The following is a 13,716-nucleotide window of genomic DNA, read 5'->3' as shown; positions in this document are numbered from 1 at the left end:
AATTAAATGTTTATTAATTAATAATTAACCATGAAGGAAAATGTGCTTCTAAACAGACAATTTGATCAGATTCAATTAAATGTAACATTTTACACTGTAGTTATAAAACAAAACTACATGAAACATTTTACATGTATGCATTTTGTTTGAGCCTGTCTGTGGCTCCTTTTTGTACTTAAAAAAAGTAAAAATGTAATTATGAAGCATACTTAGTGTTTTAAATGATTTGATCTTAAATGATCAGAGATAAATCTGGTGAAGGCCTGTGAACGTAATCACGTAAAAACGGGCAAAACGAGAACCTGTTTTTAATTGATAAAAGCTAAATAACACACACACACACACACACACACACACACACACACACACACACACACACACACACACACACACACACACACAATGATGCCAAACATTATAGACAGCTGTAAAAATACTTTGACCCTGTAACGTTTCCCCACTTTGTAACTTCAGAAATACTAAAAGCTTGGCAGTATTTTAGCTGTTGAAGTTTTACAGTGAACAAACAGCGGAGAAATGTACTCTGTGTACAACAAACTATTGTTGCTGTGGTAATGGCACCTTAAAATAGTTTCCACTGTATGACGCACAAGTGCACACAACCAAGTCTCACAGATTGTTTTAGTGACTGCATCGCTTCATATAAAGTCAATACAAATAATATGTTTAAAGGGTGCACACTTGTTTCCTAAACACGTGCATCATGAGAAGGCGAAGAAGAGTGTGCAGGCCAGGTGGCGCGGGTGGTGGAAACCAGCGTCAGAGGTGATTTGTGACAGAAGGTTTCCAAGATGGTAGTGAGACCTGCTATGATGTAAGGTTTGGAGATGCTGACACTGACAAAAAGACAGGAGGCCGAGCTGAAGATGTTAAGATTTTCATTGGGAGTGAGCAGAATGGACGGGATTAGTAATGATTACATCAGAGGGACAGCTCAGGTTGTTAGTGTGAGACAAATGTACAGCAGCAAGGCTGAGATGCTTTGGACATGTGCAAAGGAGGGACAGTGGATACAGTGGACAAAGGATGCTGGATATGGAGCTGCAAGGCAGGAGGAAAAGATTCATGGTGTAGTGACGGAGGACATGCAGAAGGTTGGTGTGACAGAGGAGGATTCTGGGTATAGGGTTAGACGGACACAGATGATCTGCTGTGTTGTGAACCCTAACAGGAGCAGTCGAAGAAGAAATGCATGGTGTGTGCGTTAAAAACACAGAAAAACCTAAAATGAAGCACAATGTGTGGTTGCAGAAATATAAAATGTAAAGCTCAGTGAAAAGGAAGAAAGGAAAACTACAGTGACAGTCAACCTGAGGACTGTATGTGGCTCCATGAGCTGAAATGAGCTGACACTCCTGCAATAAACCAAAGTTCTCTGATGGTTAAGTGAGAGAGGATGGAGTCTCCTCATGATCAGGTCCTCATCATTTCCCTTCTCCCCTCACCCCCAACCATTCACGGCAGATGGCTGCCTCTCCCTGCGCCTGGTTCTGCAGGAGCTTTCTTCCTATTAAAAGGGAGTTTTTTCTTCCTGCCGTTGCCAAGATTGTTGAGGTTTCTATATATTATTGTGGGGTCTTTACCTTACAATGTAAAGCACCTTGAGGTGACTGATGCTGTGATTTGGTGTTACATAAATGAGTTGAACTTTATCTTCAATGGACACTTGGCTGATATCAACACTGCAGGATTTAGTAACATTGTTTGCACTTTGTCGCTCTGCTTTCATTGTTACATCAAGCTTTCCACCTCAGTCAGTTGTGTTTTTCTTTTCTTTTTCAAATATTTTCTTTTTTGTATACAATTGATTTTTATTGAAAGTATGCATAAAACAAATTCATGGTTCCTGGGTTGTTTTGGAGGCAGAGCTCGTATGACTGTGCGCTGTAGCTGCACTGCTAAAATCTCAGCCAAGGAAAAAGGCAAATAAATAAATGAAAGTTTCAATTGGAGACAAATGATAGAAAGAAAAATAAAAGGCCTCTGTTATTTCCAATGACAGATACTTCCAAAAAAGTAAATAATGCAGCTTTTTTATGATGTCAGAGAGAAAATGAGCTCATCCTGCCATCCTGTAGAGGAAGCAAGAAATTATCCCCTCACGTCCTCTCCCGCTCTCTGAAAAGAGCTGATGACCGGGATCGATTTACATTCTGAATAAAACAATTAAAGGCTCTGGACTCACAGGGAAAATGAGAAAATGAGGCAGGTTCAAATGATTCATGGAAACTCTGATCGGATTAGCGTGATCAGATTTTATTCAGGAATCGCCGTGACACTGATGCAACGATGATGAAGAGGACTTTCTCTGTGCAAAGATATTGAATTAAGTAATATTTAGTTCCTGTCTGTTCACTGACAAGTCCACCATCAGATCCAGCTGGCTGCTCAGCCACAACATGCACATGAAGCTAAACTCTAAGCACAGAAATCTCATTGTTATTCTCTTTGTTATAGTCCTCGTTTTCTCTTTCGAGCTAAATCCCCTGGCGGTTACTCATCTTGGCCGAGCTGACTTCTTTCCAATCGTCTCCATTCTGTTTAACATTGATGCAGAATGACTTTCCACGCCAGTGACGACGCAGACAACAGAACTCTTGTGTTAAAAAAAAAGAAGTCACTCAAATGAGGACGGTGAACTCCAGCCTGCTGCCAGCAGTGACAGATTGGAGCTGCCTTATGGTAGCAGTGGGAGAGAACGTGCACGCTCATAACTGAAGCCGACAGAACAAAGAGAACTTGTGAGTAAGTTGGCACGCCGAGCGACCAAACTTTCCCTCCCTTAACCCCAACTCATGTTTCTGCCCTCACTTCAAAGACATCAGTCTCACCGAGCTGACAAATTCTCCCTGTGACGTTTAATTATTTCCACAACATTTGTTTGGATGTTTGCAGCAGGTTTGAGCCCTTGCATGCAATTTTTAATAAATCCTTTCCTATTTGTTGCGGATGGCAGCATTGAGCTTCACCCGCAATAAAACGTCTCTGTCTTAGTGCATTTCACTGCCTCTGCATTAGTCACATTATCTGTCATTTTCACACTTTGCAGCTAGTCTTCCCACAGCTACACTATTCACCGCCAACAACTGGCCTTTGTCCAGTCGTTGGTAGCTCCCTGGGGGCCTCTGTAAAAAGGTGTGAGGAAGACAAAGTGGCTCCTTAGCTCTAAATATGACAGAAGTAGCTGAGACTAAGGTGGAAACCTTATCCTTGAGGGCTAAAGCTCCCCAATCTGCTACCATGCCAGTACCCTAGGGTCTGCTTACACCTGCACAAAACTGTATGAATGTACTGCAAAATAATTTGTATGCCTTAATTTCCTCTTGGTTCTATTTCGGTGTAAAGTTATATCTGTATTATGTTCAGAGAGCTGCATGGGAGGGTGGTGGGGTTAATGGTTTGGCCGTAAATAAGGGATGATACTGTCGTATAAATGAGTGGCTGAACTAAAGATGAATTCTCAATTTCAATTATGATTTATCATTTATAATGTGAGCTGGTCGTTGTGCCCCAGGCAGACATTTAAAAAGCATTAGTAGGTTTTGCAGACATGTGATCACTAACCATGTGAGGTTAACTTACAGACCATTTTGGATGTGTGACAATCATGGGGACAATCTAGGATCAAGTGAATAAGACCCCAATCCTGCAGGCCTAGAGACTGGTCTGCAACCATCTGGCAACCACCAGTCATGGGGGAAAAATTTGTTTTGCCCAGTTGGTTGCAAATGGTTGCCCTAGGCTGATGGCAGTTGTTGGGAAAATAATTCCTAAAGTCTCAGCCACTCATACCTACAGATTGCTCAGTGAGCCCCTGGCAAAATGTGTATTCCCCAACCAGTTGGCAAAAACCTCAGCCCGCCTGCTTTGGCCGCCTAGCACTTAAACACGAAAAATTACAACCAATTGCAACCAAAGAAATCCCTACGACAGTACACATAATGAGAGTCAGCAACCTGCAGGAACCACTGCCAACCAGTTGGAAATTACACATTGTTCTCAAGAAACCAGTAGTTGTATCACATCAATGTGGCGGACAACTCTCACACATGATAAACCTCATCAAACAGATTTTTCAGTAACTAACACATAAAAATGCGGAGCTTTTTATTAATGTAAATATCCGTTTGAGGCACAGATCCTCAGAGATCATCTGTGCTTATGATTTTCCACCACGAAGAGGTTGAAGTATGCCAGTCAGTATTGATTCAGAGAGAGCGCGGATGAGCATGAACTTAATTTGGGCCTCTTTCATCCAGTTATTCGTCATCTGACCGAGGTGGGAGCTGATGGGAGCGAGCGAGATGAAGTTGGGCGATGAGAGAAAGACCACAAGAGATAGATAAATAGATAAAAGACAGAAGGAGGAGGGAGTCGTGTAAGTGAAGGAGAGAGCTCTGCTGGCAGGAAGCCAGAGTGATGGGAGTGTAGAGTTACAGGAAGGCCAGAGTTAAAAGCAGCAACACAACTGCTGATGTAACACAACCCCACTTTTCTTCTGTCAGAAAACACAAAGAAAACACTGCTTGGCTACCTTTTCCCCACCAACTCCTGCTGGCATCTAGTCATACAGATAGCTAGTGGAGATTTACTTTAATAAAACTTTCCACACTCACAGTGACACAATCATATAGGAAAATTACAACTGAACCTAATTACAAACACCGAATCATTCATGAGTCCCAAGAAACAGCTTTAACCTAAGCTTAACCAACTGAGTCTGGATGCCAGCATCAAAATCTCTAACAACTTGTAAGCTACACATGTGGGAAATGTAATGTTTCCCTGTGGTTCTGTTGTTTTGTAATTGGTATTTCAAGTTGGAGCCTTAATTTCGGTGAAATGTGTCAAAAGTGGTGCATAAGGCATTGTTTTTATGATGCAACCATAAAAAACAACAATAAATAAGATGTGTCAAAAAAATGTGACTTCCCAATTTTAAGGCTGAGATAAGAAGAAATAAATACTACACAGTAAACAGTGGTGGAGTTATTACCAATCTTCCTGTATCCAGACTGTAATGTTAAATCCTGGGTGCAGCAGTGCTTGAGTGCTCCGTTTCCTGTCAGCTGTCCAGCTTGCCAGTAATTCTGGACAACTTGGCATGAAGTCTGGTGGGAGCGCCACTGCTGTGCCAGGAGTTACAAGAGAAACAATCCATTTACCAGCTCCACCTGCCACACTCAGTCTCATTGCTTTGCATGTTTCCTATCATTTCAACTTCTATACTAGCATGTAAAAAAACTCAACTAGCTTTACAAGAAACTGTCCATCAACCACAAGCTAAAAATGGAAAGCTGGCAGCATCACTGAGGGGGTAAATTTCACTGGCTAACCGATTGCACCCAAAGAGCACGTGCGGATGCACTGAGTGAGGTTTTCACTTCATAGCTAAGAGGTTTGTAGGACAAGTGCTTGGGGCAAAGTACTGTGTTGTTTATTTGCAGATTATTTGCATCAGAAACTATTCGATAAACGACATCATTTTTATTTTTAAGCTTTTACATCTAAAGGTTTCTGACCTCTTCAACAGTCACGTGAGATTTGTTCCACAATTTAGTTTTACTAACTACTTTTATAGCCAAACTTTTTTATCCAGTAGCTATTTCAGCAATTCAGACTTAGCCATTGCTTTGTGTGTTAGTGGAATGCATTTAGGTTGGGAATCAATCAGCTGTGTCCCAGCAAAATCTCAAGCTACTGCATTTAGTACTGGCTAAATTTAGATTGATATTAATCAAAATTTTTTCTGCCCACAATGTTAAAAAAATTTTAAGCCCAAATACAAGCTCGGGTGTGCATTTTGCAGGCGTGTCTGGACATGCAGCATGCACAGCAATTCTAACTGACTGTTGAGTCATCGTTACTGACAGTTTGGCTAAAAAGCAAAACAGAGAAATGACTGTCTCTAATCGGATTTGGTTTTGGACAACAGAGACATGTTTTACTTTTAGATTGTGTATTATGAACACACTATTTAAAGTGATTTTTAATATTTTTACTACTACTATTATTTTGAAATGCAGAAGAATGCAAATGTGCAGCAAGCCTACTTTAAATAATTAAGACCAATTTTTATTATGTGCATGTATAGGGAATGACTTTTACACCTTAAAACAAATCTGAGATTTAAAATGTGTACTGAAATAAAACACTTTGACAAAAGTTTCTTATTGTTACATTTTTATCATTAGCTGTAGTCATGTCAGTTTCAGACATTGCACTATGGTAAAGCCAAAAATATTAGACCAAGGGAGGAGAGTTTGTGCAGGACGCCTGAGTGTGCGATCGGAGCGAGTCTGTTAAAACATGTCCCTGATGTTTGCCATTTTCTACTTTTTGGCTAAATATCTCAGCCGTTTATGACTATTAATCTTTTTCCACTTATCCAAATGGAAAAGTAATTTTTAGCTACACTCTGATTTTCAAAATTTAGCCTAGCGTTATTCATCCCATTTTATGGTTTATCTTTAGTAGATATGTCACTTGGCTGATAATCGGACACTTTAGGCTAACTATATCAGTATTAATATAGTAGTATCAATATTCATGTGAAGCAGATAGCTAGGTTTTTAAAAAGTGAGGGTGTACACGGTTACATGAAACAGTGACTGGACACAGTGGACAGTTTGCAAACCTTGCAGGTTACAGGTGTGGCTGCCTTTCGCCCTAATTCTTTGTAAATATGTGGCTAAACAGCTGCTGAAGATTTGTCAGCTGTACAACAAGCAAATCTCCTGTTCCACCTCCCAAAGTCGCTCTACTGCATTGAGATCTGGTGACTGTGGAGGTCGTTTGAGAACATTAATTAGTTGATTAAATCTTTGTAACCAGTGTTGGGTGTAACAGTGTAACGTTGGGTGTAAAGTAATGCAATGCATGACTACTATTATGTAGTTACTTGTTCTGTAGTTATGATACAAATAAATAACAATGTCAGACACACCTTCCTGCACACCTGCACCACAATCAGCTGATTTCAGTTTGTGTCAGGAGGAGGAAAATGGTGGCGCGAGATAACTTTGGCTCTTTGTAAGCACCTGCCCAGTGAGCATGCTAACGCTAAGCTAGCCAAGACCCCAGAGCAGGGGTAGGGAACTCCAGGCCTCGAGAGCCAGTGTCCTGCAGGTTTTAGATCTCACCCTGGGTCAACACACCTGAATCAAATGATTAGTTCATTACCAGGCCTCTGGAGAACTTCAAGACATGTTGAGGAGGTAATTTAGTCATTGAAATCAGATGTGTTGGATCAAGGACACATCTAAAACCTGCAGGACACCGGCTCTCGAGGCCTGGAGTTCCCTACCCCTGCCTCAGAGTGATGATAAAGCTGAGTGTGTACTGACCCCAGCCCAGCAGCCACAGCCTGAACTTCAGCAGCTAATAAAGACAGTGATGAACAGTCAGGCTTGCAGCACCGTAGCCTCTGTTTCTTCCTGTACATGTTTCCAAAGTACAATTACCACTTTAAAGTCTTAATAGACTGATTTTCATTTTTGCTTTGTGTTCATAATAAGGACTTTTGTTGATAAGTGGAACTGTAGCCTCACATTTATATTGTTAACTGGTAATTTTGAGACAATGTGTTTTGATTTATGCAGCAATGTGAAAATATAGTCAACAAATTACTTTATCCAGGAAGCAATTTGATTACTTTTAAGAAAAATAACAAGTAATGTGTAATAGATTACTTTTTTTTACTAACAACCTCAAAACTGTTTGTGACATAGCATATTATTTTGCATTGTCAGTAACTATACTCAGCGGTGTTGTGATGCTGAATTTGTACTGATGGGCTCAACCACCACCTTTGAGACAAGGCAGGATGGAGCCGTGTTTTCATGCTGTTTATGCCACTGTTAATGTGCCAGTGTGGTCTTCTGCTGCCGTCCATCTGCTTCAAGGCTGGATGTGTTGTACATTCATAGATGCTCTTCTGCATACCCTGACTGTAGCGAGCATTTAGTGAGTTAGTCTTCCCTTCCTATCAGCTCAAATTCTCCTCTGACTGATATAAACAAAACATTTTCATCCTCAGAACTGGTGCTCACTGGATAGTTTCCCTTTTTCACACCATTTCCACTAAACCTAGATATGGTTGTGTGGGAAAATCCCAGTAGACCAGCAGTTTCTGAAATACTCAGACCAGTCCAGCTGGCACTAATAGCCACGCTGCGTTCAAAGTCACTTAAATCACCTTTATTCCCCATCCTGATGCTCAGTTTGAACGTCAGATCATATCAGTCACATCTACTTGCCTAAACACACTGAGTTGCCGCTTTTTGTTAAAAAGCAGTTGTATCTAACAAAGTGGCAGAAGAGAGCATATTAGATTTACAGTTATGATGTTGATGCTTCAGCTGTACCTGTTCAGAAACAGCTGGTTAAGTTCCTAAACAATATTTATAGAGTAAAAGCTGTACGTGTGGTAAGGCTGCTGATTAAACCTGTGACTCTTTGTGCAGCATGAGCTGTTGGAAATGTGCTATAAAAAATAAACTTGACCTTGACCTTAAGCCTTCATTAGTGGTTGCTGCTTGATTGGACTGTGCTTAAAAATACAAATAAATAAAAATATTAGCATACTTTGAATTGCATTTCACAGGCAGAGTAACCGGTAGGTCACAAAATAACTACCAGTAAATACAGAAAAACAACAACAGCAGCAAAAAGAATGCAAAGAATTCAACAAATCACAGACATATCTATCCACCTCTACCGAAAATCTTTGAGTGCATTTTTGATGTCAACAGCTTTTATTCACTGTCATACTCTTTTTTTTCAATACTTGTTTGGTGAAGGCTGTTTATGTTCTTTGGTTTTAAAAATAGCGACAGACTCGATGGGGAGCCTGAAGGATGGCGCACCTTTGATCAAACCTCAATAAACAGAAAGCCACAGCTGCTCAATAAAGATGACTCATCTTCTTGTTGTTCCTGTGGGTTATAATGCTGACACAAGGGACACACACACACACACACACACGGATAAACTCCTCTGGGTCCTTGGGCCAGGCTTTCATGAGTCAAATCACACAGGTAATTAAACCCAAGCCAAAGAGTGCAGCTCTAATATTAGCTCCCTGCACATGATGGGGGAGCTGGTGCTAATATTAGCTCTCAGCTTGCTTGTTGCCGGCGCTGTGCACTAGCAGCTATGATTTCAGCAACATGACAGGTTGTGCACATTAAAAACCCGAGGGGAGATTAGGAGGTTTGTGTTAAGTTAATGGATGGCGAGGGATACTCAGAGGCATTCACACTGCAACGCGAAGCACCCTTATCATCCTCTCACTCATGGACTATCGATTTATCTGCATGTACTATTATGTTACATCATGTACTGTATCTGGCAGAACTGCCTACTCTTATAAATTCCCAAGAAATGGCTGAACGTTAACCGTTGCACCACAAACGTGTCGCTTAAACCCTGTGAACTCTGCTGAATCATAATTAACCAAGCACCGACTGAAGAGGATGAACCAAAATGAAAGAAAGCCGTGCCAGAGCTTTCTTCGAAGCACGACTTTGTTGTTTGCACTTGTTACAAGGCCGGATCGCTTCCTTTCCTTCTCACGGTGCCTTCAAAGGCATTTTCAGACAAAAGCTGATTGGTCCTCTGACTCATGCAGAGGCAGCAGCAGTGCGTATGAGGAGATGCAGAGAGGCTTATTGGCAAAGAAAAGAAGGGGGAGACATTCAATCAGCACCACGTTGGCCGTGACCTTGCTGCTGCTACAACTCCTCCACTCACTACCTTGACTCAGTGAATGAAGAACCACACTTAGACCAAAACACTAAACAAGTAACGAGACAACAAACTGTTCTTTCCTCGAATCGCAGAAAAGTACGATGTTGCGTTATGCAACAGTGACAGAAATGGAGTGCCGCTTCCACCTGCTCATGTCTCATAGCTGCATATTTGCTGCAACATCTCAGGTAAGAGAAATGAAGGAAAAATGCACAAGTGCAGAAAAACTGCAGTTCTTCTAGTGGCCACCTGAGTCAGTGCCCACAGACTCCCCCAGAGACTGTCAAAATGCCCAAGCTCACTGCAAAACAAACGTTTTTATAGCCTGGTTTTGCTTTCTATGGATGTTTGTTTTTATGAAACTGTTTAGCTTAAATTACCAACATGTGGAAGATATAGCTGATTAGTGTCAGCTAGGCCTCATCTCTGCCAATTTCAGTAATTAAACTGGACTTTGCTGACGTGTTAGTGGCGTTTTGAAGCATTTTCAAAGAATTATCTGACAAAAAAATATTACAGGTTTAATGAGTAAAAGTCTGATACTCTGATGACTCTGTTCTTTAGAATTAATGAGCACCAGCACAGTGTGTGGACTCAGCTTTCTAACTAAGCTTGCTAGAGTAAGCTGACAACACCCATCCATCTTCTTACATCGCAGTGGTGCTGGAGCCTAACCCATTTGTCGTAGGGCAAGAGGATGGCTAACACAGAGAGAATCACCAATTAACCTAACAACCCTCAGCTTTTGGACTGTGGGAGGAAGCAGGAGTACTCAGAAAGAACCAGCAGATGGATCATGCATGGATTCAAAGTCAATGCTACACTACAACAGCATTCAATCTTTGCAAACAATCTATGGATTGCATGCATAGATTAGACAAGATCACTGTTCCATTAACAGTTACTGCATGCAACGTCATATGTTTGGTTAACACAACCACTGTGCTGTCACCAGTTTTTGAACTTTTTGATTATCTCACCTCGATTTGCTCGTTGGTATCAAACGTAATGACGGTAAATGAAACATTATGGGCTTGCAGAAGTGATTAAAAATCACCTTGAAACAGAAAAAACACCTGCAAAGTTCACACTAATCCATGCAAATGTTTCAGAGCAATTTTATGAGACAATTACCAACCTCCCAGAGACATTAGAGAGTAAACAGATCCATCTACCACATTCATGACTATTTATGACAAGATATTTTGCCTAGAGACTTTCAGAGCCGTATTAGCATCTGCAAAGCCATCGTGGTTTAAAAGTGCAGTAGTCATGTATTGATCCAAACAGCATTATGGGCATTAATAGAATTTCATGCCTGTAGGGATAGCAGACCATTATGACCCATTAAATAATCAGTTTGAATCTGCTCCGCAGTCAGTCATGTCTGTCATGTCCATCTCCGAGCTCACTGTGGTTTTCATGAAATGTGTTTTCAGATGCATTTTCGAGCCACCAACTTCTTTGAAATCTCACGAAACAACTCCCACATCAAAGCTCATCAAAGCCCACTTTTGCCAGCGTTCGACCTTGCACGCTCTGCCCTGCTGAGGAGTCATTTTCCATCAAATGGGTAAATGTACCAGACTTTAGAGAGGACAGCAGCTCGGTCAAAGGTCAAAAAAAGCATTTTTTCTTCTCCATACCAAAGAGATTTTAACCATTTTCCTAGATAAACCAAAACTACCCATTCAAGCCAATGGACTTAGGAGGACTGCACATCCATAGTGAGAGGTTAAGATAAAAGCAAACTTTGACTGCAAACATCCAGACAATAAAAATGTCTCATGTCTACAGGAAGGAACAGTGGACAATGTGCACACATCTGGAGCAACATTAGCATTTATTTGGAGTCGGGCTTTTCGCCATCAGACGACGATCACTTATCTTAGCTCTCCACAGCAGATACCTCTGCATGTTTAACTTTGGTCTCTGGCTGAAATCAAATCAGTGACCTTTCATTTACCAAGCAAACATGTTAACCACTACACTATGGAGACATGCTGGGGTATGAGACAGTGAGAGACTTTTAACTTTCAAGGAGGTGTGAAATTATACTGCGTAAGAGACGTTTGTCCCTGTGAGTTTTCATCTGTTTGATCTAAGTGTGCATAAAATAATAACAAACACTCACTCAGAAGAACTCAGAAGTTTGAGACCTGTAGGTCACTCACTTTAAACTTATTTAAAAAGTTAAAATATAATTTTTGCCTTTTTTTTTTATAAAGCTCTGTTTTCTTTCTGACATGAACATGGAGAAAAGTCACTTTTTCATGACTATCTTGCTTTTTAAGACTGAGTTCACCGGCAGTAAATGCGGCTTATTCTCACTTTGGTGCAATTCAACATCGCTGCATCCCTTTTAAGTTTAAAGTCAGATAATGGATGACTGCTGTGTTCTAGTAGTAGTATTTCTCTTCTCAGCCCCAACCGGCTGCAACACCTGGAACACAACCCGCCTGTTTGTTTTTTTTAACATTGAAAATACCACTGCAGTGCCTTCATTCATAGAGCCCAGCCTATTTAGTGAGTCACAAATGCACAACAGTTCAGCAGCTTTGCTCATGTTTGCAAGTGCTGCTGCCATCTTGAATTATGAAGTCTGGGTTGGTGTGGAAAGTCTGACTTGAGGGGGCGTTCCCATTGAAAATTCCAACTGGAAACTGGGAAATTACAACTTCACACTTTAAATGTAATGCAGCTCTTGCACTGTGGAGCTGCCAGACTAAAAAGCAGCTAACGCGCTGGATATCCACCTCCCTCAGTGAAAAGAAAGTTGCAGAGATGCGGTGCATGTATGAAAATAGCTAATAATGCTGATTTGAGCAGCAAAAAGAGGCGATACCTTTGGGTTTCTCCAGTATTAATAATATTAATTTGCAACACTAAAAATTATGTATCCATTATGATGCAAGTTAAAGCAAAGCACAGCAGAGAAGGGCTCCTTAACAGTCTAAAAATGTGACTACTTCTTTAAATATTTATGTCTTCTATCCATGTTCGACAACATTTAAATTTAACACCTTTGCATTAATTAACATTTAAATATAGACAACTTTTAAAAAACTGACAACAGTGTAATGATAAGTGCACTTGACCACATGCAAAATTTTACAGCTATAAAATGATTATATCGTGAATATATGATTTATAAGTAACTAATTATCCTGAACGGTCACCATGCTCTAGAGTACAGCAGCTCAGTAATGGTATACACGAGTCCAGGAGGGGCTGCGTGCATTGACATGCCCACACAAACTGATTATACAAAAATATGCAGTCCCTTTCCTCACACATGTAATGTCATTCATGGTTTCACACTTACCCTCTCATCCACCCACACAAACACACACAATATAGTGTAGAGCGCCACTTTTTCCCGTGCATTAGTCATCTGTCTGTAAGTCCAACAGCATGACATGCACATCTGTATTATCGGCATCATTGTGCAGGGCTGTCAGCTGCCTCAGTAGTGGCTCTTTATCACCCTGCGCTGTCAGCAGAAACCTGAGACACTCACAGCTACATTTGTACTACAGAGACTCACAAAATCTTGCCTCTCCTCTCCACTGTCCTCCTCCCCCCTCCATCTCAATCTCACACTCACCTCTCCTCCTCTCACAGCCGCTTCATCCATACAGGATTTACACCTCCCACATGGTTTATCTCGTCTCATCCTTTCTCCTCTTCCCTCTTCCTCCACTCTCATCTTCAGCTCCTTCCTTCCTTCTCTCCAGCTGAGCAGTTAGTGCAGACCTGTCCAACCAGCACAACCAGCTACATGCTCACACTCAGCCAATTAGCACACTCATATAACCTACTGCCCTGCCCCTTTCCCGCCCCTCTGCCTGTCACACACATGCTGAGTCAGTGTGGAGTGTTTTTATGGGGCTTGGGAGGTGCTGCGAGGAGGAACGTGCAAGACGGCGGGGGCGTGAAGTGTTT

The 13,716-nt window shown here is 41.2% G+C and overlaps 1 protein-coding gene across 1 annotated transcript in view; it reads right to left on the bottom strand.

The window, feature by feature from the left end:
- Positions 1–13,504, bottom strand: part of LOC120441427 (PH and SEC7 domain-containing protein 1-like) — a 79,301-nt gene extending 65,797 nt beyond the window's left edge. The window contains exon 1 of the mRNA XM_039616418.1: positions 13,379–13,504. The gene's annotated coding sequence lies outside the window, so the exon portion shown is untranslated. The remainder of the gene's footprint in view (positions 1–13,378) is intronic.
- Between the last annotated feature and the right edge of the window lie 212 nt (positions 13,505–13,716).

This window comes from Oreochromis aureus, linkage group 8 (assembly GCF_013358895.1).
Source record: "Oreochromis aureus strain Israel breed Guangdong linkage group 8, ZZ_aureus, whole genome shotgun sequence".
NCBI classification, from domain to species: Eukaryota; Metazoa; Chordata; class Actinopteri; order Cichliformes; family Cichlidae; genus Oreochromis; species Oreochromis aureus.
This window is presented reverse-complemented; position numbering and strand designations above follow the sequence as displayed.